Consider the following 26,418-nt stretch of genomic DNA (forward strand, 5'->3'; position numbering starts at 1 on the left):
GGAAAAGGAAAAGTAATCAATTTAAAAAGCGCCGCAGCTAGGGTTTCCACACACCTGCAGTCTCCCGTCCGCTGCGCAAAGTGAGAGACATGTAGATAAGGCCTCCGAGTCAGCTGTCTGCTGACGTCAGTGCTCTGCCTTCCCTGTCTCCTCCCAAAGATGACAAACACCGCTTCTCCCTCCACAACAATCGGGCAAGCCCGTGGTTGACCGGGGAGAAAGCGGCAAGAGAACAGGTAGGGAAAGTGCTAGATTACATATTTTCCACATGGTTGACACACCACGTTGTCACGTTGCAAAATGGCAAAGTGAGACTGATTAGCTTTGCTAGTGCTTGTTTTAACCCCTCCCACACAGGGCTAGTTCCCCCACGGTGTGGAGGGAAGGGGGGCCGTGCGTGGCTCCACGGTGCTTGTGACGAGCTCAGCTCGTCACGCTGCACAGTGGAGCTGTGCTCATGTCGTGAAGGAGTTAAAGGTTGCCTAATCTTACTTAAAGATATGCTTATCTTTTTTATTCTTTTTTGTACATTACATGATATTGTGATGTTTACCTTGTTACCCACCCCTTTGTAACTCAATTATTTGTTTTACATTGTAAATACATGAAATGATTATGGAGCTTATATACAAGCCCCTTGTGCCACCCGTACATCACTTTTCCAATGTTAAAAATTATGCAAAAGTGGCACAAGAGGCTTGTAAATAAGCCCCTATGTATTTAAAACAAAACGCTATGCCACCCAAGGGATTCATAAAACTGAAAATGAATAAATGCATTTAAAAAAAATGATAGCTGTGACCCTGAAGCTTGCCTTAGGAGCCTCCGTGTGCTTGGGCCAGCAAGTTAACCTTGCTTTCAGAGGTGAATGTGCTCAAATCATCCAAGTTTGAATGCAAACCCAAGGCCGTGGCCTTCTGGGAGTTCCCAGGCAGCTCGGTTGGCGGGTCTGGTATTAATAATAATCAATGACATGGAGCAAACTAGAAATATAACCTAAGCATAGAGCCATTGAGAATTCGTATAATCTATCATATAAGATGGTGGAATTCTCTTTAAAATTGTTTTACAATTTATTTTCTGCACAGATCATAATTTATACTAAGGGCCACTGGAATAATGCAGCAGAAGAGGAGCAAATTATGTGACAGGGTTGAACAAATTATGCGGGAAGAAAAGGCAAATTATACTGTAGTTCGTGCAGCTGGCGAACTGCAGAAGCATGCCTCCACGCTTGTTTACTGGGACAGCTCTCTGTTCTCAGCACACGCCTGCAATGCACTGTTTTGTTTTACCAGCAACTTTGGGCCATGTTTATGACCAGGTCACACCGTGTAGTAGGTCACCTTGCTGCACTCCACTGCATGACGGGGAAAGGTCAATAATGCCCTGTATTGAAGTCAATACGGAACATGCCTGCCTTTCCACGAGTGCTGGTGCTCTTTTGGTTGCCTAGTGCCAACACAGGCATCTTTGCATCATGATGCAAGGGGGCCTGCTTTTTAAGGAGGATTGTTTTTGTGCAGGATGGGGCACCTTCCTATGCAAAAACAATCCCCTGAGGGTTTTCCCACTTTCAAAATGTGCTGCAGAATGCAGCACACACATAAAAAGGATAAAATGAAGAGAAATGAAGATGTTTCTCCTCATTACCCCTCACCTGAGGAGGCGTAGGTTTTTGGCGCATTCCTAGGTCTACCACCTCCGGTAAATCTGGGAGTGCGTTAAAATCCACGGATATTGTGTGGGAACACCCAAACAACGCCAATGGAATCTCTTTCCTGGCACAGATTAAGCCAACGCAGCAATTTGTACTGTGCTGCATTATATGAGATTTATGAAGCCACTCATGACCACGCAAAGTGCGCGTATCTGATAGATATGGCGCATCCCTGCCCTTTCTTTTGCTGTAGGACAGCACATCAGAAAGAAATGCCGCACAGCCCTACGGCAAAATATTGTCAATGAAGCCTTTGCAAAAGCTCTAGGATGGGAAACATCCATTACAACGCAGGCATTACATCGTAATGCCTTTACAACACAGCTATTACAATAAAGGGTGACATTACAATGCATGCCATTACAATGCATACCATTACAACACAAGGTAAGTAATGGTGGTAAGTGAGGTAAGTTTTTATTTTTTATCATTTTTTATATGCTTTTATTTTAGTTAAGTAATGGAGGTAAGTTTGTATTTTTTATTATTTTTTATATTTTGTATACAGATAGGGGTGATGTAGCGTTATAATACTCTGTTAATTTTAAAACTAGAGTAATAATAGATTGGATTAGTAGTTTTTATTTTTTTTAAGTAATATATTTCTAAAATAAAACATATTTATTAAAAATAATTTAAATGTGCTTTGCACTTATTCCCTGAGAAAGAATGTATGGGCAACATGGGTTTTGGGAGTGGGAGTATTAATACTCAGGTATTATTTCAAAACGTGAGTATTAATTGATATATACTTTTTAAAAAATTGATAAAAAAGTTCATAGGCACCTATCGTCTGGGACAGGATGCGTGGGGGTTTTGGGTGGGGGAGTGGAATAATACTTAGGTATTAATTTTAATATTTGAGAATGAATTGATATTTTTTATGAGTGATAGTATATATATATATATATATATATATTCACTGAAAAAAACATAGGTTTCACACATGTTATAGTTAGCTGGACATTTCACTCATACAAAACCATTGAAATTCCCCCGTTATAGTTAGTTCAGCTAACTATAACTCGCGCACCAGCAATGCACTGCTGATAACGTCACATATTACATCACTCATGACATGGTCAGTGACATCACTCATGACATCACTCATGACATCTCAAATGGCATCACTGATGACATCTTCCAGTGAATGTGTGTCTTTCTGAAAAAACAATTTTTTTGATATATGTATACCTAAACGTCGATGGAAGAACAAACGGGTAAATAAGTGTCTGAATGGATGTTTTTTTGTAAAAATTGATTGTATAACTGACTTATTAGGTGTATCTTATTGAATACATGTATTAGCGAGTAATGTTTAAATATTTAAATATCTGTATCAGTGTCTCACTTTGAGTATAAATGGCTGCATGGGTTGGTGAGTAGCTACATGAGTGTGTATATGGGTTATTAGTTGGTTTTTTGTGTATCAGAATGAGTGTCTGAATGGTTTGGCGGAGTTATTACTTAGCGCACAGATGTATGAATGAGTGACTCACTGTTTGTATGTGTTTTGAAGACAGCATGTGTGCAGGACTGTATGGGTGGATGAGAGTGTGTATTAGTTGTGTTAGTGAGTGGATGACTGTCTCAATTATATCTTTATGAGTAACTACATATGTTTTAAACTAGTATATGTGAGTTTTGATGTATATAAGTGAGTATATGTGAGAGTGAGAGATTGGAAGAGTTCCTGTATAAATAAGTATGTGTTTCTATAAGAGATTGTTTAAGAGAGTAAGTATGTGTACGTTTCTGTAGAAGTAAGAGTAGTGGTGTGTGTATATGCAAGTAAATGGATGTTTTATAGTTTACTTGCATGTGTGAGTATGTGTGTGAGTAACTCTATGAATGAGTGTCAGTGTGTAACAGGATGTATAGGTGTATGAGTACATATGATGAGTAAGTACATGTATGAGTGACTATATAGAACAGTTGGTGAATGAGTGGATGTGTATGTAGATTTTGGAATTACTGAATAGGTTGTTGTAACTGGTATTGGTATCTTCATTGTTTTGACATTTTTAGTTTCTATTTGTCAATGTGTGTATCAAAGGTTATTTTACGCTGAGAGGAGGTCTGCCACTCTTTCACAAGGATGATGTCATTAGTGATATCATCAGTGATGCCATTTGAGATGTCATCAGTGATGTCATGAGTGATGTCACTAACCATGTCATGAGTGATGTATTATGTGACGTCATCAGCAGTGCATTGCGGGTGCGCGAGTTATAGTTAGCTGAACTAACTATAACAGGGGAATTTCAATGGTTTTGTATGAGTGAAATGTCCAGCTAACTATAACATGTGTGAAACCTATGTTTTTTCAGTGAATTTCTAAGGTTTTTTAAATGCTAATTCCTAACTATAACGTGGGTGAAACCTATGGTCTTTTCAGTGAATTTCTAAGGTTTTTTAAATGATAATTCCTAACTTTAACGTGGCTGAAACCTATGGTTTTTTCAGTGAATTTCAAAGGTTTTGTAAATGATAATTTTTAAATGTATAAATTGCTATATTTTTTTATAATAATTTACTACATTGTTTTAAAGTATTTATTTTTAGATATTTTATTTTTTAAATTACATTACATATTTTTAATATAAATTGAAAAAAATGTTTTTAAAAATATTGAAATTGTAATATTTTTTCATTTTTATTTTATCTTTTTTTAATTTATATATATGTTATATAGCAGGCAATGATATCCTTTGGAAGGAAATTCAAGTTACTTGTAAGTACAGTTACATTTACTTTTCAGGAATAGTAGTGAGCTGAAAGATGCAGCACTCTCCATATAACAGATGGGTAAATCAGAATTCGTAGTTCGGCTGATTTTTGAGGAATTTTAAGTTCCAAAACTCCACACATAAAAATTCCAAGTGAAACAAGTCAATTTTAGCCTATGAAAGGAAATTCAAGTTACTGTAAGTATTGTTTGAATTACTTTTCAGGATCAGTAGTGGGCTGAAAGATGCAGCACTCAGGTCTCTCCTGATAACAGGTGAGTAAATCCGAATTCATAGTTCGGCTGATTTTACAGGAATATTTGTACGTTTCAAAAATAGACACTTAGAAACTTTTCTGGTGAAAACCACACAATAGATTCCTATGGAAGGAAATACAAGTTACTGGTAAGGATGCTTAGATTTACTTTTCAGGGTCTGTACTGGGCTCAAAGATGCAGCACTGACATCACTCGTGATAACAGGTGAGTAAATCGGAATACGTAGTTCCGCTGATTTTAGAGGAATATTGTGCTCAATAGTGAAGGAAGGGGGCGGGGCCTGAGGTGACATGTGTGCAAACACGCCCTGTGGCGCGTTTTAGGTTGAGGAATTAATTTCTCTTCAATCCTGAGGTCCCCTGTGAGCAAACTAGCTCACCAGGTACCTCCAGTATGCGCCAGAAAGCTGCGTTGCAGAGAGGTGTTTAGAGGGCACGCCCCCTTTTTATAACACTCTGCAATGTAGCTCCGTGGTGCTGACTGGAGGTACCTTTTCGACTAGTTGGCCCCAAGGGGACCTATGGATTGAAGAGGAATTAATTCCCCAACTTAAAACGGGCCACAGGGCATGTTTGCAAACATATCACTTCAAGCCCCGCCCCCTACCTTCACCACTGTGCAAATGCGGCCCGTAGCGCGTTCTAAGTTGGGGGATTAAGACCCCTTGCATACTGTGGGTCCCTCGGGGCCAACTAGCCCACGAGGAACCTCCAGTATGGCCAGGGGGCTGCGTTGCAGAGAGGTGTAAAAAGGGGCATGGTCTCATTACACCTCTCTGCAACACAGCCCCCTGGCATGTTTGCAGAGGGGAAACTAATTCCCCTTGCATACTGGGGGTCCCTGGGGGCCAACTAGCCCACCAGGAACCTCCAGTATGCGCCAGGGGGCTGCGCAACAGAGAGGTGGTATGAAGCCATGCCTTTTTTACACCTCTCTGCAAGGCAGCCCCCTGGCATGTTTGCAGAGGGGGAACTAATTCCCCTTGCATACTGGGGGTCCCTGGGGACCAACTAGCCCACCATGAACCTCCAGTATGCGCCAGGGGGCTGCGTTGCAGGGAGGTGTTCTGAGGCCATGCCCCTTTTTACACCTCTCTGCAACGCAGCCCCCTGGCATGTTTTCAGAGGGGGAACTGATTCCCCTTGCATATTGGGAACCCTGGGGGCCAACTAGCCCAACAGGAACCTCCAGTATGCGCTAGGGGGCTGCATTGCAGAGAGGTGTAATGAGGCCACGCCCCTTTTTACAACACTCTGCAACGCAGCTCTGTGGCACTTACTGGAGGTACCTGGTGGGCTAGTTGGCCCCCAGGGACCCCCAGTATTAAAGGGGAATTACTTCCCCCTCTGCAAACGCGCCAGGGGGCGCGTTTGCAGAGTGGTGCAGGGAGGGGGTGGGGCTTGAGGTGATGGATTGCACCACTCTGCAAACGCGCCAGGGGGGGAACTAATTCACCTTGAATACTGGGGGTCCCCGGGGGCCAACTAGTCCACCAGGAACCTCCAGTATGCGCCTGGGGGCTGCCTTGCAGAGAGGTGTAAAAAGGGGAGTGGCCTCTTTACACGTCTCTGCAAGGCAGTCCCCTGGTGCGTTTGCAGAGGGAGAACTAATTCCCCTTGAATACTGGGGGTCCCTGGGGGCCAACTAGCCCACCAGGAACCCCCAGTATGCGCCAGGGGGCTGCATTGCAGAGAGGTGTAATGAGACCACGCCCCTTTTTACAACACTCTGCAACACAGCTCCGTGGCGCTTACTGGAGGTCCCTGGTGGGCTAGTTGACCCCCAGGAACTCCCAGTATTCAAGGCGGAATTACTTGCCCCTCTGCAAACTCGCCAAGGGGCGTGTTTGTAGAGTGGTGCAAGGAGGGGGTGGGGCTTGAGGTGACGGATTGCACCACTCTGCAAACACGCCCCCGGGCGCATTGGCAGAGGGGGAACTAATTCCCCTTGAAAACTTGGGGTCCCCGGGGGCCAACTAGCCCACCAGGAACCCCCAGTATGCGCCAGGGGCAGCCCCCTGAATTATTTTTCCCTCTGCAAACACGCCAGAATTTTTTTTGAGGCCTTGGGGGTCCTTGTAAGACCCCCTAAGCAGGCCTAGGGGGTCAGGGTGTTTCTACCCTGCCCCCTTTTCGCGTTTTTCGCCTTTCTTTTTCTGTGTTCTTGTGCCTCGGTTCTACCAAGGCACAAGATGGCTGCCAACACTTCCTGGTTTGGAGTGTTGACAGACAGTTGACAACCAATCAGCATGCAGCTCGTGCTCGTAATTCTACGGATTTCTGTATGCGTACAGTACTTCGTCTCTAGATATCACTATGATTTTACTTTTGATTTTCTCAGGAACTACTGAACGGATTTACACCATTTAACAAAAAGCACAATTTGCGAACCAAACTCTACCTCTCTGCCAAATTTGGTGTAATTCTTTTCAGCCGTACGGACTGTAGCCCTGGCTAAAGGTCCATATGGAAAATTGCATGGGGAAAACACGTTTTGTGGACCCCCTTTTTTCTCGGCCCCCACTTGACGAAGCACCCCCAAACTTTCAGAGAAGGGGCGGAGCCGAGCAGGCCATTTTCTTGCAGAAATTCACGAAGATTTGTCCACCAGCGCCAAAGTTATTCCAAATAGAATGTTGTGGATTTCCTATGGAAAGTAGGTCCTAACTATAACTACCTCCTACTGGCGACCGGCAGTAGGTAATATATATATATACATTTTTTTTCTTTAAATACATTAATTAAAAAAAAGCTTTGACACCTATCCTGTGGGAGGGGATGCATGAGAAAAAGGGGGTTTGGGTGGAAGAGTGTATTAATACCTATGTATTCATTTTAATACTTAAGAATTAATTGATATTTAGTTTTACTGATTGATAATTTTAAAAATATTTTTATCTAAAATGATTAAAAAAGGCTTGTATTAATACTCAGTTATTAATTGTAATACTTAAGTATTATTTTCAAATTCATTTATAATGTATTTTATTGCAAAATTGTTAAATTAATTTGTATTATTAAAATAAATAAAAGTGATATGCACACAAACTCAGGGTGTTTTTGGGTAGGGGGTGATTTGATATCAAGGTTTAATTATAAGCTATCATTAAAAAATATAAAGATTGTAATTTTAATGTATAAAATAATTAATCATTTGAAAGAATATTAATATATTTTAAAAATAAATAAAGCATATATGTACAACATTAGTTTGCATAAACAGAGATATGAAATTATAAAAAAAAAAATTTTAAGTAATGCAAAATGTAATTAACAAAATAATCAATTGACATATTAATATTCTTTTAGGTAAATCTGTTACATAACAAAATATAATACAGTTATATAAAATAATCATTTATTATTTGTAGTATTTTTAAAAAATAAACATAGATTTGTAAACGCATTTGTAACATATAATTTTTATTTTCTGTGTAGGTTTTCCCATGGTTTCCCATAGAAGTGAATGAGAGAAATCGTCCTTTTTTCCTTTTTATGAAAAGAGATGACTTTGCCACTTGTATGTAAGTTTCGTCATTGCGATGATTGTTGCGGTCCGGATCAGAAGCAAGGAAGAGCTGCGTCCAGGTAAGGCAAATTTACATTATTTAAAAAAGATTAAGGGTGAAATAAGTCATTGTGAGAAGAGAGGAGGGAGGTAGTAAGAACTAGGAAAGTTGTATTTTGATATTGTTGTATGTTTTAACTTAAAAATGTTTTCCTAAACAGGTAGCAGTTCTAGGCCCATGTCGTGTTGATTGCTTTCATAACACTTTTTGTTTAATAGAATTATTTTAAAGAATGATTACTTTTTCAATTAAACAATACTGTTATGAAATCAATATTTTCTGAATTGTTTTTGACGCAACAGGTTTTTTTAAATTAAGGGGTCTATTAGGATGGCAGTCGGCGGCGGTCATCCGCCTGGGATCGCAACCCAGAAAACTGTCGGTCCTATTAGCATGGCGGTGACGACCGCAGCAGTGACATTTTACGCCCGCCACTTTTCCACCTGTAGCAGTCTGCACACTTGCCTGGTGGGCAGAGCTGGACCGCTAAAATGGGGCCGGTGCAGGGACAGGCTCCGCCAGCATAATTATGATGCCGGCGGTAGCCAGCCTTTCCGCGGCGGTGGAACCACCATGGAAAGGCATGCAGAGAATGTCTCCTGGGGCCCATTGCGGGCCCCCAATGTGTTTGGGCGTGTGTGGGTGCACTGGGCGGTTACCCATGGTACCCCCCTAAATGTCCCTGTACCAGGTTGCAGGCATTGAGAAGTGCCTTCCACGCAGTGCAGAGATATGTAGGACATGCTTTTTTGGACATCTCAGCCGTGCTGCTGGCAGCAGCAACCGCCGCAATGTTAAATGCCGCGATCTGACCGCCGCAGTCAGGTTTCGACAGAGGAGCATACTAATTGGATCGGCGTTTATGCCACGGTCCTAGCGGGCGGTGTTTTCCTGCTACCATGGCAGTTGCAGTTGGAGTGATTTTCCGACTGCCATCCTAATAGACCCCTAAGTTATTGCATTGTTGCGGGTTTACGAATAGGATGAAGAAACATGGAGAAAGACTTCATGAATTGCAGAAATATGTTTTTGGACATTTTCAAAACGCTTTTACTTTTTCGTGTGATTTTAACTTGAATTCAATTGAGAGAGGATTTCTTATTGCGTTTTTTGCCAAACAAGTATTCTTTTTCAGGATTTTTTTGGGGGGATGCGTGTTTTGTAGGTGAGCACAGTATAGTTTTCAGCACAATTTCTGCTGTAAAAAATGGCTTTGCCAAACTGTGTCCATTTTCGTTAGTTTAACTCGGGTCATGGCTTACATCATGGATTTTGGATTATTTCCTATGAATTAAAGGACTGCTTAAGACTCTCGGTGAAATGTGGGACTGTACGCAAGTCCAAGAGATGAAAAAGAAGACAACTGAAGGTAAGAAACATGACTTATCATTTTCAATTTAATTTTTTTAGGAAAAATGGCAATTGAATTAGGGAAATTTATTGTCAAAACAGGCAAGGAAGGTGGTTTGAGAAACAACCGTTCCAACGCATGCATTACAATGCATGCTTTGACATTGCATGCCATTACAATGAAATTGGCTTGCTGTAGGGGGTATAAGGTGTTGCATTTAACTCCAACACCTTCCCTACTGTTGCAAAGACTAGAGTTGAAATAGTAAATTATACTATTCCAAACTCCAGCACACCGCAGACAGCAAGTCGGGGTTAAAAATTGCATTGCAATGGAATGCAGGGTTCAAGCATGCATTGTAAAGTCCTACAGCCAAGGTGGTTTAGGAGTTAGTGTAGATTAGAAATGTAGGATGTGTGCAATATTATCAAGGTACTCTGAAGCCACCATCAATGAAAATTGTTGAATTGCACCCAATAGTCGCTCTGACATTTCTTTAGTTCTTTTAGAAATTCGGGGATTAAGACTACCAGTTAATGATTGCGCAATTCTCATTTCTTGGAAACTTTGCTCCTTCTTCAAAATGTCTAAAAAATGATAGAAGTTAGGATATGGTTTTCCAATAGATTTGTTGAAAGAGTTGTGCGATCCCTCTATGGCATTATTTGTTTTTGCTCCTCCCTCTAAGCAGGACGAGTAGCAGTTCCACCACTTCACATGGAAACGTTGCTTCCTCCTGCATCCTGACCTGCTTAATGGCCAATCCATGTGTCTTTAAAGTAATTTAAAAGGGGTGACAATTTGTCCTTGTTTGCAGTAAAATAGTCAGTCAGTAATAGATGTGTAGTATTCATCTACACTGTCAGGAGAAACAACGTGCAGTGCTGTTAGTTTCTTTAATTCGAATTGCAGTTTACAGTCTGATATGTAATCCTCAACTAAAGATGTTTTTTTAATTTTTTGCCAATAAGCCTGTGAAAGTGAAAAAAACATCCTTGAATTAGGGTATCCATGTATATTTTGGTAATTGTTTCAATCATTGGTAATTCAAAGTCAACTAACACTTTTCTAGGACTTTTGTTCATGGTTTTAGCTTTTTCACTGACAAAAATTCAGTGTATGTTGAGGTTTGTCTATCAAGGAGTAAACTGTACACTAAGGTCACTACTGTATGATTAATGTAGGCGTGATAGTGTATATTTGGGTGAATGAACGGGCTGTAGATTTAAACGTCCCATCCATCATCCAAATATCACTACTGTCTAACTTAACAAGATTATGGGGCGTGCTAAAGATTAGAAATCTTTTAAGAGGGTTTTTGTTCTCAGGCAAAAGAAAGGTTTAATTAGTAACAGTTACAGTAAGTTGAGGAGGAATGTTAATATCAAAGGTTTCTGGTGTTACACGTAGGGGGTTACTTGCCTATTTTTTACGCTGAATATTTCTCCATAGGTTGGGAATTTTGGGCATACAACTTGCTACATGTGTAGGAATATTTTGTGACACCTGCCTCAAAACTGAGCCTCAGAGTGCATTGGAGGTGGATGCCAGGACTTTCATTTAATTTATATTTTCTCTTACTTCCAACTCCATTGCAGAGGCAGAGTGGTTATGTTCAGGGATCCTTTCAACAGTGTCACCGAGAGTAACCGCTCTGCCTGTGCAATGGGATGAGTAATAATCAAACACCTCCAATGACACCTGGGCTCAGTTAATATCTCCTTACAATAAACGTAGCCACTGTAACTTAAAAGTCTGTTCCCCTTGCTTGATTGTAAATAGTTGGCTTGTTTTCTTGCTGTCATTCTCTGTAACAAGAAGACAAAGTGAAAACATTTTTTTTAACATTTTGTGTGTGGTTACTTTTACATTTTTTTGCCTACAAGTGAAAAGTTCATTAATTACTTTAGAGCTTTTTTTAACAAAATTGTACCAGGTTCTAATTGCATTGGCTTGATAATGGTGGGTTGGAATTGTTTGCTGCTTTGATACCTTTGATTGGAAAAAGGTTAATTTTGGATAGACTTGACAGAATGAATAAGGTTACCTTTGTTAGGTTTTTCTATTGTGTGGTTGGAAAGTTCTTGTGTAGATGCTGTTTTTTTCACATTTTTCTATCTGTTGTTCTTAATGTGGTTTTTAGAGCTTTTAATTCTTGGTTCTGAAAAAAGTGAAACAATTGTATACATTTTTTGCTTGGAGAAGTTTTGATTTTGTAAATAGCCTGCAAAGAAATAGATTAGTGCTTTTGTATGAGAAAAAAGTCACCATGCTTTTGTTTGTGAGGCTCATTCTTTTAGTGCAATGAAACATTAAAAAAAATGGTTCTTTAATTGAAACCTGTGAAATCAAAAAAAAATTGTGGTTTTGGATGATTTTTACCTTGTATAATTTGGCTTCTTCAAAGTTGAAGAGCTTGTTTGTATTATTGTGGTTTTGTTCCTCTTACTCTTGTAGGTTTTTATGATTTTATCTGTTGAGAATTGTGAAGAAAAAAACCTGTTTGATTGCATGCTTGACAAAGTACCTGTCAGAGTCGGAATAGTAATTTATCACCACCACTATCCAACACTTTCCGTGAGGCAAGCACCTGTTTGAGTAGGAATAGTAAATTTGCCCCCACCACCATCCAGCACTTTCCCTGAGGCATGCACCTGCTGGATTAGGAATAGTAATTTTGCCCCCACCACTATCCAACACTTTCCGTGAGGCATGCACCTGTCAGAGTAGGAATAACAAATTTGCCTCCACCACCGTCCATTACTTTCCCTAAGGCAAGCACCTGTCAGAGTAGGAATAGTACATTTGCCCCCACCTCCATCCAGCACTTTCCCTGAGGTAAGTACCTATCGGAGTAGGAATAGTAAATGTGCCCCTACCACCATCCAACACTTTCCCTGAGGCAAGCACCTGTGGAAGTAAGAATAGCAAATTTGCCCCACTACCATTCAACACTTTCTCTGAGGCAAGCATCTGTCAGAGATGGAACAGTAAATTTGCCCCCACCACCATCCAACACTTTTCCTGAGTCAAGCACCTGTCGAAGTTGGAATAGTGAGTTTGCCCCACCACCATCCAACACTTTCCCCCAGGCAAGCACCTGTCGGAGTAGAAATAGTAAATGTTCCCCCACCACCATCCTGCACTTTCCCTGAGGCAAGCACCTGTTGGAGTTGGAATAGCAAATTTGCCCCCACCACCATCCAACACTTTCCTGAGGCCTGGGCCTGTTGGAGTAGGAATAGTAAATTTGCCCCCACCACCATCCAACACTTTCCCTGAGGCATGCACCAGTCAGAGTTGGAATAGTAAATTTGCCCCCTCCACCATCCAGCACTTTACATGAGCGTGTTCCCAGAGGCAAAGTCATGAAAAAATAGTAATTTTAAAACATATCACTTATAAGTGCCTACTAATAAATAATTTCTGACACTAATAAAGTTTTTTTATTTCAGATTTTCTTTTTACTGTTTACTTAAATTTGATTCAGTAAAGGTTTCTTTGTTCTTGGTAGATATTTGGTGTTGTTGTATGTTCGATCTATTAATATCAAAAGAACATTTTTAATAATCTATTTTTTTTGTTTATGGGCTTTTTTACTTTAAAAAATATTTAGTTTTATTTTTTACTTACTTCTCAAAGAAAAGATAATTTTATGAATAACTGCTTGAGATTTCGAGCTGCTTTTCAAATTCAGTAATTAGGTGTAATTAAGTGTAATTATTTGGAAGCTGTTTACTTATAAACGTACACTTACTTGGGCTGTAGATGACAGTGTTCAACTGGAAAGTCAGCAAAATTCTCCTGCTACTGCTGCTGTGTGTGGTCACTATGTAAGTCAGTTTACAACTGAGAACAAAATGGTGGAGGGCTTCTTTTATACGTTTTTTGGGGGTGAACGAGAATTTAAAAGAAAACATGTTTTGGAAACAGTTTTTCCGCGTGATTCATACCATGACTGAATGTATATTTTTTTTGTCTTGTGTAAAAATGTTCGTTTAGACGATTCTTCTCAGAATGTTAGCCTTTTTGAGTCGATGCTGGCTCTGGGGCTGTAATAAAAGTAGTTGAAAGACTGTCGTTTTATGTGCTTCCAATTGATTGTATGTATAATATCTTTTTGTTTCAGACATGAGTATGTATTTTAAATAAAATGCTGTATTAATATCGGTAATTTTCCCTGTTTTTTCAAACTTATTTTTAGATGTTATTATTATACCCAGGAATTTTAATGGGTAGGTACTATAATAATACTTGAGTATTTAAATTAATACCTGGGTATTAATAATCTCCCCCACCCAAAACCCCCATTTTCTTTGGATCCTCTCCCAGGGGATGGATGCTAAAAAATAGCTTACAGAATTTTTTGCAATAAACAATGAAAACATATCATGCGTGGTAATGGTATGCGTTGCATTTTTTGCATTTCAATGGAATGCATTGTAATGGTAGTTTAAATATACTTCAATGAACATGCGTTGTAATGGTATGTGTTGTAAAAATATGCGATGTAATGGTATTTGCATTGTAAAACCTGCAATGTAAAAGTATGCATTGTAATGGTATGCGTTGTAACGTCATATATTCTCCAGGACACCTTGCAGCTATCGAGTACCATGCATGCGTTACATATGCAGGGTCTTCATATTCTGTATACAATAAGGGGGTTCTCACTTCTCCATCGACCCTACTGTGAAGCTGCATACACCTCAAAACTGCTTAATTTATCAGGCCCGCAAGACATGTGGGAAAAGAACATCTATGCGAATGTATACCCTATGAATAAAAAGCATAACATGTTGCGAAAACTGATGGAAGTATATTATTAATTGGAACCAGATGATAAAAAATGTGACAGCTTTAAATGCTAGCTTGATCACCAGTCTTTAAAATGTTCATGTGTCATAGAACTGAAAGCTCGAACTCTCTGTTCCAAACAGGGACTTGAACTTAGGCGGTGGAGCATCTAAAATATCGAATAGTGGGGTATGATATCTTCAGGTTTTGGGTCAAAATTAATACAGGTTTCCTTTCAATGTTCTGAGCTAGTGTGTAATAAGAGGGGTCGTTTATTTGAAAATTACATGTTTAATTGTGTATTTTAAAGCACACTGAACCAGTAAGAATGATTTCAACATAATTGGACTCAATAAAATAAGTGCTAGGCTCCCCTTAGTGAAATTAGCAAGCTGAATGGCAGACACCATATTTTAAAATGCATTGATTCAGTAGAATTTCTGTTTCTCATGTATTGCATTATCAATGGAAATGTGTGTCTTCTAAAACACACTAGGCCAGTTGCATTAGCCGTAGCCGTAGCCGTAACTTTAAAAATGCTTGCAAAATTCTTCTGAATTCTTTCCTTCAAGAAGTTTTGGAAAAGTGGTGGCAAATGGTACAGTTTAACGAAAAACTGTTTAGGTATTGTCCTTTTCACATTGCATTTACCAATGTATAATGCTTTTAGACTATTTGCAAGATGGGATGTTAGCATAGCAGAACACTCTCTTTATGTTATGGGACAACGATGCCTCTGGTGCGTGGATGTTTTGACCTGTCAGCCTAAGGGCGGTCTTACCCCAAACATTTTGCCTCCTCCCCTCCTGTTTTGCTGAATTTGTTTTTTGTTGGCAGGCTCTGTGCACTTTACTGCTGCTAACCAGTGCTAAAGTACTTGTGCTCACTTCCCCACACATGGTAAACTGTTTGGCATATTCAGTTTACTTGAAAGACCCTAGTAACGTGATATACCATATACCAAGGGCTGGTAAATTCATTGCTACGATTGGATCTGCAGCACTTATTGTGACACCAACTTATGTAGTCCCTTAAACATGTCTCAGGCCTGCCATTGCAGCCTGTGTACAATTTTAAACTGCAAATTTGACCTAGCACTAAATGTGTTCCCAGGCCTAAAACTCCCTTATTAAAACATATGTCACCTCTGAGGTAGGCCCTAAACAGCCCCAAGGGCGGGTTGCATTCTTTCAGAATGCAGGAAATTCCATCCTCATCTGTGTAGAGGAAACTCAAGAAGTTTCTGTCACTTAAAAACTGGCTCCAGGTATGAAGCTCCCTCACACCTACTCTTCAATTCACTTCTAGTCCTGCGGAGGACTCTCAGAGGACTTCCCTGCTGCATGAAGCCTGCCTTGTGCCCTTAGAGCACTGCCCTGCTCCTAGAGATCTGCTTTTATGCTTGAACCATTGACCTCCAGAGTAACTCCACAGGCAAGTTTGCTGGCCTTCTGATCAGACCTGGAACCTTAGAAGTGGTGCTAAAGGGGCACAGATAGCCCAAGTCCAAAATGTGGGACTTAAATCACTTTTCAGCCCAAAAATGCAATGGGAATGGAGACGAGATCTTCTCCTAACTGCTTGCTTATGTGGTATCCGGTCTCTTGGAGACCTCATCAGCTATATCCTGCTGCTTCTTCCTGCTGGAGATTTTTGACTTCCATAAAAGAGACTAAGTCCGAATGTAGAAACCTTCACTGCCTCCTTCACACCTCATCCTTGGGCATGGCTAGCTGCCTTGCCCCACTAAACATTACTGATCCGGAGGCCAATCAACTAGCCTTTGGAGTCACTTTGGTGGTCATGGGTTTCTGTTGCAGGTATATTCCTCTTCACTCAGGCATCAGAGAAGCAGGGCAGCAGAGTAAGAGTCATTCTTGCAGAGCAGTACAGCAGTCCTCCACAGATACAGAGGTGTACTGAAGAGCTGGGTTTGAGGGTCCAGTATTTATACCTGATGCCCACTTTGAAGTAGGAGGAGGATCTGGATGTTTCCATCATGAGAGGTATTTGGAATTTCCTGCGTCTCTGCCCTTCCCTAGCTTGTCTGGGAACACAAAAGACTAATGTCAAACCCTTGAGTGTGATAAGTTTAAGCCGTTGTGATATGCAAAAGTGTGATAGGTGACAGCTCCCCCCCATCAATTCAGAGATGGCCCATTCTGTCAACACCAATTTCCTCTTTGTCTCACTTCCTGTGAGCAACACACAAAGACCAACGGCCAGATACACCTAGTCATGTCCAACTTTATAAAATACACTGCGCCCTGCTCTATGGGCAGTTTAGTTCCTACCCTAAGGGTGACTTACATGTATTGAAATAGAAAGTTTAGGCCTGGCAAAAGGTTTATTTTACCAGGTCAGAAATGCAGTCATGTTGATTCCTGTGTCTCTCAGAGCCTCCACCCATTGCCTATTGATGGCGACCCACCGCATGTACTTGGACATGCAAATGAAGTCAAGCTAGGGGTAATACCTTGAGACCGATCCCAGAATGCTTGTTTCCAGCCTATAGGAGGACCACCTGGCCTGGCTGTTTGGGGTGGACTGTTCCCATGGGGAACAGGCTCAAGACAGATTTGCATGTGGCTGGATCCAAACTGGAATGGCATAGTGAGCAAAAAAAATCTATGACCCGGATTTCTGAGCTGGGGGGTGAATGCTTGACATTGGTAAGAATTCCTTCCATTAATTGTTCTTTATGCATTTGTCACCCTGAGTGGGACGGGTATGCCCAAATGTGGGTTTCATGCTCTCCATGCCACTGGAGTCAAGCTGGCCTGGCTGATGAGGTATAATACCCTTAAACCAGTCCTAATTTGCTTATTTCAAGTAAGGGAGGACCTTGCCTGGCACGTCAGGCTGGACTGTTTCCATGGTAATCAGGGTTAAGACTGTTTTGCATATGGCTGGGTCTAAACTGGAATGGAATGGTAAGCAAAAACTCAGATTTCTGTACTGGTGGTGAATGTTTGACTTTGCTTAGCATTCTGTCCATCAATTGTTCTTTTTGCATTTGTCACCCTGAGTGGGTCAGGTGTGCACAGACGTGGGACCTGTGCTCTTCATGCCAATGGAATCAAGCTAGCCTAACTGAAGAGGGGTGATACCCCAACACCGGTCCCAGGATGCTTATTTCCTGTCCGGGGAGGACCTGGCCTGATAGTTCTGTCTGGGCTGTTCCTATGGGGAGAAGGGACAAGCCAGATTTGCTTATGGCTGGGTCCAAACTAGAATGGCATGGTGAGCAAAAGAATTATGGATTGAGATCCAGAACATTGTACTGTGGGTGAATGTTTGACATTGTCCAGCATTCCGTCCATCAATTGTCTTTTTGCATTTGTCACCCCTGGTGGGATGCGTATGTCCAGATGAGGGTCCCGTACTCTACATGCCACTGGAGACAAGCTGCCCTGGCTGATGAGGGGTGGGACCCTGAAAACGGTCTCAGGATGCTTGTTTCCGGTTTGGGGAGGACCTTGCCTGGCATTTTGGGTTCAACTGTCCCTGTGGGTAGCAGGGGTAAGACTGATTTGTATATAGTTGGGTCCAAACTGAATGGCTTGATGGGATGATGATCAAAAAAATGATGGCTTTATGCCAGAGCTCTGTACTAAGGATGAATGGTGGACAATGTTCTGCATTCCATCCATCAATTGTTATAATAGTATATTATAAATTGTCAATAAGCAAACAATATGACTTACCACCGCCCGCAACTGCCAATGGTTCACCCCCTACCACTGCTGCATCTACAGACTGGCTGGCTCCGTCACTGTTGGCCGTGGCACTGATGGTTGATGCAGCTAAAAAACACTACACATATTTTAGATGCTTGATACGTCTCCCCCAAATTTTTCTTTTTATTTATAGCAAAATACAACCACACCCATCACCACAATTTGGTTACAGTATCTTCTATCAAAAATATCATGTTGAGCATTTTGTTGGTGCCAGTTATTAAAAAAGCCTCAAGATAAACTGTAATGGAGTGGCAGAGAAATTGATGAATCTGAGTTTTTGAAAAGAAATAAAAGAGTTGACAACTGGACATGTCGTCTTTGTTGGCAAATGCAACGGGGCTCTCCTCATCGTTCCTTCCAGCCATGGTGCACGGTCATAAGTTCACCAACTGCTGCTAATAATACTAGGCCTACGATAAGAGACATAACTTTCTTGTTTTACTGATTGAGCATGAGCAAGTAAAAGAAAGCTTTCTCATCTCAACAAACCTGCATAAAATAGGGGCATGCACTCTTCGCGGTAGAGTAGTAGTAGATGATCATTAGGCTCTCTGAGTCTTTACAGTACCACCACTAGGCAGTCCACAAAATATATAAGGGGCGAGGGAAGGCTGACTGACAAAGCAGAAGAAAGGAAGCTACAAACAGACTAGTACAGAGACAGTTTAAAGTAAAGTACAGAAACTTGAAATATAGAAAATAAATATGTAAATATGATAATGCAGGGATAACAATAATTTAGAAACGGATAGATTGAAGAGGATTTGGAATAAATTTAGGAAGCGGGTAGAAATAATAATTCAAAATAAGGAGCAGTAAAAGTTAGGAAAATAACTATTAATGTTAACAACAGGAAGATTTACTGGGGCCAGCAGAGCCATTGGCCGAAGAACTTTGGGACCAGGAGGCACCTCGAGCTCCCACACCAGCCTCAGCCCTCTTCTTGCCCCTGGATGCTGATATAAGACATAAAGACAAAAACAGCTAGGTGGTAAATAGATAATCTCTCCAGAAATAATTTTTGGCAGGAAAAGGCTATCACAATAACATTGAATTTTTCTAAATCAGATCGACTAGTAGTATCGCAGACCGCCCTATCCAATTCCAAATTTCCTAAACCTACGTAGCACTATTCCAAATTTAGTAAACTGCATTTTGGAATTACTAATAAATTGCAACAAATGATGTTTGCTTCTTCTAGTTCTCATCTCATTCGCAATCTCTCAACATTCTTTGAAGGGCTAATTCTCTAAGTCTAAATTTTTCTTTAAATGCACAGATGGATGCATGCATGTACAACAAATTGGTCGCTTGCCACTGTAAAGAGCTACAAAAAAAGTCTCTAAGAATTGAAGTAAGAGGACGCTACTAAATTACTAATACTAACTACCACTAGTATCTTAGTGACAGTCCTCAGGAACTCACATGCTTCAGTGCCTTCCTCATCTGTGAAGGGCTATAGCATCACTGGTAAAGGTAGCAATCAACGCTTTACGCTTAAGCTCTGCAAGGCCCATGGCTACATGCCAATCAGCCTGTCACCCACCCTTTCCCAACTCTTTGCAGAGTAGGGAAAGGCTAGGGTGAACCAGGCTAGACAGGCCTTTTATTCCACAGGGCATTTCCCCAATGGACTAGAGCCACTGGATGCCGGGTTTTAGGGCAGGGGGCACTCCTGATGCCTCTGTCACTTCCCCAGCTCCCAGAGGTTTATGCAACAGGCACAGGGAGGCTTCAAGAGAGAGAGAAAGAGATTGAGGGAGAGTGTTGGGAGAGATGTATCACAGAAGGGGAAGAAGGAGAGCAGAGACAGAGGAAGAATAGATGGATGGGAAGATGAGGTTAAGAATGAAGGTGAAGGGAGCGTGGCAGGTTTGAGAATTTTTGCAGGGCTGATTTGGTTCCCCAGCCCAGCACTGGGCCGAAACATCAAACTGAAACTTCAATTCTTCAACTGCGTGGGTTCACGGTTTTAGTTTCAGCTTGAGTGCTGGTTAAAGTGGGATGGAGCTCTTTGGCTGCCCTAAGGGTAAATGGAACTCCAGGAATGCAAATGGGACCTGAGCATCAAGCAAGGTAACTAAAAACATGTTTAAATGTTATTTGTGGATGACGGTGTCTGTCTGTTAGGAAGTGTGTGTATGTGCAGGCATGTGTGTGTTTGTTTGTGTATGCTTGTGTGTGTGTGTTTAAGTGAGAGAGAGTGCCAGTGAAGGAAAGAATCAGAGTGAGTGTGAATAAATTATGGGATGAGTAAGTATGAGTGACAACGAATGTGAGTGAATGAGGAAGAATGAGAGTGAGTGAAACAGAGTGTTGCTGTGTGTGAGACACCAAGGACATCTGAGTGATTCAGAGGAAGAAGGAGACTAGGGGGCATATGCACAAGGGGATTGTGCTGCCGGTATGTCTATGTTACAGATGGTCCAGTGGCACAATGCCCTGCTCCATAATAAAAAGTGGTGTTTTGTAAATATGGAATTCTTTCACTCATGTATCTGTGTGAAAGGGTTGAGTGATGGGCGTTGCTGTAGGTGTTGCACCGCAACACCCATTGCTTTTTGATGCTGCCCCAGATTTACAAGGATCTGTAAATCTGAGGCAGCACCAAAAACTAACCCATGCAAATGCAGGTGTTAGGCTGGGACAACAAGGAGAAATACTTTTATTTCTCCTCATTTTAGCCTTTTCTATGTGTGCTGCAAAATGCCATTAAGGATTATTTTTATACATGAAGGAATTATTTGTGTGCAAAAACAATCATTAAATACATTTCTGCAGCACAAATAGAATTAGCAAATCACCATTATTGATTTTTTATGTGCAAGAAGGGACACCTTCCTGCACATAAACAATAATCCCTGCAACGCCGACACCCTTGCACTATTGCGCAAGGGCATCGGTGTTGGTCCTAGGCAACTATTTTTAGGGATTCTTGTAAGTACGGTTCATCCCTGTGTTTTGGAAATGGCGCAGCAGGGCACTGCAAAATTCGCTGCAGCTCCGCCTGATTTACTTGTACATATGCCCCTGAATGTGAGTAAGAATCAGTCGGGTTCAAAGAGGGCCAGACTGAGATGGAGTGAATCTGAGTGAGACAGAATGAGTGACAATGAGTGGAGCTAAGTGAGAATGAGCGTGAATTTGTGATATTGGGTAAGACAAGGTGAATCATAGTGAGATTGAGTGAGAATGAGTGAGACTGACTGAATCAGAATGAGTGAGAAAAACTGTGACTGTCTGAGAATGAGTGAAACTAGGTGAGTCACAGTGAGCCTGGTAGCAATAGAGTGAAACTGAGTATGACTGACTAAAGAGAGAGACTGAGCGAGTGAGACTGAGTCAAAGAAACTGAGTGAGTCAGAATGAGATAAGTGAAACTGAGTGAGTCTGAGTTACATTGAGTGATTCATAATGCATGAGAATGAGTGGGACTGAGTAAGACTGAGTCAGACCAAGTGAGTTTGAGTGAGGCAGAGTGAAGTGGGTGGGAGAAAGTTTTGATAAGGATCTCAATTTTGCTTTTAAGAAATCCTAGAGTCTATAATTTATTTTTGTATTCCACAATTCAGTCTCTTCTGTGGGAGTGCTAGAAGGAACAAATATATTCGTGGCTTTTGTAATAAGAGCCCTCGATATCAACAACAAGGGAAGGCATGTTAAAATAACAATATTTGCTAAAGTTGTTATGTTCTAATTGGTAATATTTTCTATTAATCATCAATATTTGATAAGATACTGGTACTGAGAGTCATATCATTGGACATTTTAAAGATTTTTAAGTGATCTTATGGAGAGAAAATTAATCCAGAGGTCTGTCTCTCTGTTTTAGGAGCAGTTCCTGCATACAGTTAACTCATCTCAGCTGCCATGTAAACAGCCTTTCAAACATGGAGAAGCCTGAGAAGTTCCATTTGAACTGCTAGTCACCTATTTTTTAACACAATGAAATGCAATGACCATAAACTTGTTTAAAATGAACCAAAACAGTATAGAAATGTTTTGACATATTATTCGTATTTTAAATTCATTTTGGGGTTAGTGACCTGAAAAACGTTATGCTAAATCTGGTGAATTAAGTCTTCTTTGCCATTTGTGCCTCTTTTCAGCCAAGTCACAAACCTGCTTCACAATTGGCTATTAGACTGACTTGTACCCCAGGGAAAATATGAATAGGTTACTTGGACTAGGGCCAGCTACTACTCGATTCTCTTTGCCTATCTGCACGGAGAGAAACATCATATGAAACATGTTCGCGCTTTTTTTTTTTAATAAAGAATATGACGATAGACTCTAAGCTAAAAACAATTGTGTAAAATGTGTGAAAGAACCCCGTCTGCAATTGTAATTAGCACGAACGACTTCCTAACACACCAAACATAAAAGTTATGATTGCACCAGTTATAGTCATTTCAAACTGTCCATAACAGTTATACCAGCAGCTTCCAGAGAATTGTGCTCAAATAAATGTGGAAATTACTATTCTGGGAAAAAAAACTCATTTCCGTTAACGACATTCAGTATGCGCGTACATGAACCATTCACAGCATGTACAAGTATGCTTTGAAGTGAGCTGTCCTCTAATTATTTCTTTCGACTTAATCAGATTAATTATGACGACACCCACTGTAAAATCAACATGCTATGTATAATTACTATTAGCTAGGCGCCAAACGATAAGCAACTACACAGCCCAATAGAGTTCTCTGTAAACATGTCTTAATTAATGATGTGCCTAAACTCATCACAAATCTATAAAATGTATGCTCAGCGCTGATCTTCTAATGTCATGAAACAAGTAATTTTACAATGTCATCCTCCCAGATTATTTCTTTGTCCTACAATTCATGGGCTTATGTAAATGTTTTTTTTTTAATTTGCACTAGCAAATTCTTAAATCTTCAGCAACGAATGTAAGCCTCTATTTTTGTTTAGATGAAGCATAATATCATTGTCAAACCTTCAACATGACTGTGAAGTTTGTATCCTTTGTCATACAACTGTCTAACATGTATAAATAGCAGTCCACAAAGTTGGGTTCTAGAGTTAGGTATTTACCTTCATAATAAATATCATTCAATGCTTCTAATGTTAAAGAGGAGGAAAGGTTTGCTTGTGCCTGTTAAGAAACTGCTGACACAGGATGACGAGGAGAAGAAGTTTATTCAGCCAGATCCTCAGGCACCAGCGCAAATGAAGCCTTCAACATAACAAGCATGCCTACCAGGGATATAGGGTCATGGTTGTAACCACCTGGGTTGATATCAGGAGGTAAAATCACATTCGCTTTGTTTCCTGAATTGTCCTTAAATGTAGTTTCATTGATTAGAGTATAGGGGGAACATGAGTCTGTAAAAACATTGTAAGGTACATCATCAAGAAACGTTTTACACTCGGGGTAATTACTCTTAGATACATTCTGAAGGTTTGCTACTTTGAATACAATGTCTTCATTAGGCACAATATCATTATGAACCATGTGAGTTACATTTCTTTTCATATCATGACACACTTTTGAAAAATGTCAGCGTTTGTTGCATTTTCTACACAAAACATTCCTAGCTGGGCATCTTATATTATTGGCTTAATGATTAGGATTACCACAACGATGACATTTAAATGTAGAAACAGCTCCCCTTTGTTTTGCATTTTCCTTGGAGGATGTCTTATTTTTATCTTCCTTTGTAGACACATTGAATACATCCTTATCATTTATTTGTTTCACTTCAACAGCATCTCTCATTTCATTCATACAGAAAGCTGTATGCTCTATGCTTTTGGCAATGTCAATTGCCTGTTTTAAATCCAGGGCATCTGCTAATAATTTCTTTTGGATTTACTTGTAAGCTGTACACCTCACCAACTGATCTCCAATAGAGATTCTGTTAGTGTGCGAAAATCACAAGTGGATGCTAAACCTCTTAGCATAGATATGTAATTAGCTACCTTCTCATTCTCCCCTTGTGACCGAGAGAAGAATTTATGGCGTTCCAGAACCACATTGAATTTTTCTTCAAAATTGGGCCTCTAATTTTTTTAGGGTGATTTGGTAAACATCATGTTGAGGATCTCTGTGAGCATCCTCACTTCCACTCTCACCTTCAATTACAATGTCAGGTAGATCATCATAGATTTCCCTTGCATGTTTACCTAAATTATGTAATAAAATTTGTTGTTTGTCTCGCACTCTTCTGTGCTGAGATTATCAATGGATTAGCAATCCATTGTGATTTGCACACTGGGTTCGGATACCATCCTTGTCGCCAATTTGTTAAGAAACTGCTGACACAGGATGATGAAGAGAAGAAGTTTATTCAGACAGATCCTCAGGCACCAGCGCAACTGAAGCATTCAACATTTTAAGGTGAGCTTCTCACCAACATTCTAAGGAGGGAACGTACCAAGGGCAGGGGAAAGGGAGGGGAGGAAAGGAAAGGGAAATACCAAGTACATACACAATGTACCAATGTGGAAATCAGGTAAAAAGAGACAAAGATTACAACAGTACCCACTTTGATTCCGACGTAATTGTTACACTGCAGTACAGCAACCTGGCAGGTCAAGGCTCACCTCAAATGCCACACCACATTAACGACTAGGTGGACTCTATCCTGAAAAACTCTTATGTCAAATTAGACTGCCTCTGTGGATTATATCAGCAATGGAAGACACCCATGTGATCGGCACAAGGGTGCTGACCTGATGGAGGGCAACAATAGATGCCCTAACACTCTCCCAGAACACGCCATCACACCAGAGCAAACCGCGCCCCAACTACACCATAATCTCAGCACAGAAGAGTGCGAGCCAGTACCAAAATTGATCTGGCACTGTAGGGGTTGTCACTCCAACTGAAAGACAGTAATATCTTGACTACTTACCTGGTAATTTAATTACTGTAGGAAACAGATTTTTTTATTGAGGGGGTGGGGGGCGAAGACCCTTCTCAATCAACAACCAAAATCCCTGTCAGCTTGAACCACAAAAGTCACACAATTACCTTGTGCATAACTCTCTGGTAGCTTGGCACTAAAGCAACCTTCCATTTAGTCTGATTCTATCTTTGGGACACATTCTAACCAGATCAAGAAGATCATTCTCAAATATTGAAATCTGCTTAATAATGCTTAAGTGTTTTCAGAAAAACCTGTACTTGCATTCAAACAATGTTCCAGGCTGAGAGACAAACTGGTGCTGTAGCAGAAATCTCATTTAAATTGAAGATGTGCATCTAATCATGTATAGATCGCATCCACATATGATCAGGCAATTATTGTTAACATGGGGTGTTAGAATTGTGAAACGTATTACCACAATTATATGAAGTGATTTAGTTTATAGATACATTGAAGGTAGAATTAACGTAGAATATAAATCTAATAGTAAACGTTAACACAAAGAACTCGTATTGTGCAACTGACATTTATACGTATATTGAAAGTGCTTATTAATTATGTTATTTCGCAAATAAGTAAATGTATTACTTGAAATGCTACCAATGTTTATGCAAATGTATTGCTGGAAATAGACATGTCTTATGTTGGCTGAAGTCCTTGGCCTGAAATGCAAGTCCCTGTAAACCCTCACTTTAAAAATTAATAGTTCAATTTTAGGTGCTTTGCTGATCCTGTTTTCTCACTTGTCTATTTGCAGATGGAGAATACATTCTTTAGGAAACGCAATCCCATTGTTTTAGTAAGCTAGGCAAGAAGAGAAGAAGTTGCAATCATATGTCTTAGGTTGATAACGGAAGGTCGCTGTGCTTAACACACCAGAAGGCATTGGAACCAAGGACAAATTGTATTGAGGAAGGTATACCGTCAATGAAAATTACCTTCAGGACTGTACCCAGGATGGATTGCGTGATCCGAACTACACTAAGGCAAGAAGAGAAGAAGTTGCAATCGTGTGTCTTAGGTCGATAAGTGAAGGTCGTTGTGCTTCACACAGGAAGTCCTAAGCTACCGGCCGGACACCGGCATTTCACTAAGATAAGGAGGTAACGCCTTGGGCGCCCCGCATTATGCAGACTAATCCGCAAGTAAAAGGACCTTACAGTAGATGAAGACTTGCGCCCATGGACCGGCGTTTGGAATCCAACAAAAAAGAATTGAGTGGACTAGTACACGTGCCCATAAAATAACCGACTGTACAGGGATGCGAATGCGTTCATTGAACGAATGTTAGAATATCTTTGCTATCGTGGCTGAACTAGCTCAGGGAGTAATTGAC

The 26,418-nt window shown here is 40.6% G+C and overlaps 1 long non-coding RNA gene across 1 annotated transcript; it reads left to right on the forward strand.

Moving 5' to 3' along the window:
- The first annotated feature begins 210 nt into the window (after positions 1-210).
- Positions 211-26,266, forward strand: LOC144772488 (uncharacterized). Its single transcript, XR_013599766.1, has 3 exons — positions 211-236; positions 8,165-8,314; positions 25,840-26,266. It is a non-coding gene; the product is annotated as an uncharacterized LOC144772488 (long non-coding RNA).
- Positions 26,267-26,418: the final 152 nt, after the last annotated feature.

This window comes from Lissotriton helveticus, chromosome 1_1 (genome assembly GCF_964261635.1).
Source record: "Lissotriton helveticus chromosome 1_1, aLisHel1.1, whole genome shotgun sequence".
In the NCBI taxonomy this organism is placed as follows: Eukaryota; Metazoa; Chordata; class Amphibia; order Caudata; family Salamandridae; genus Lissotriton; species Lissotriton helveticus.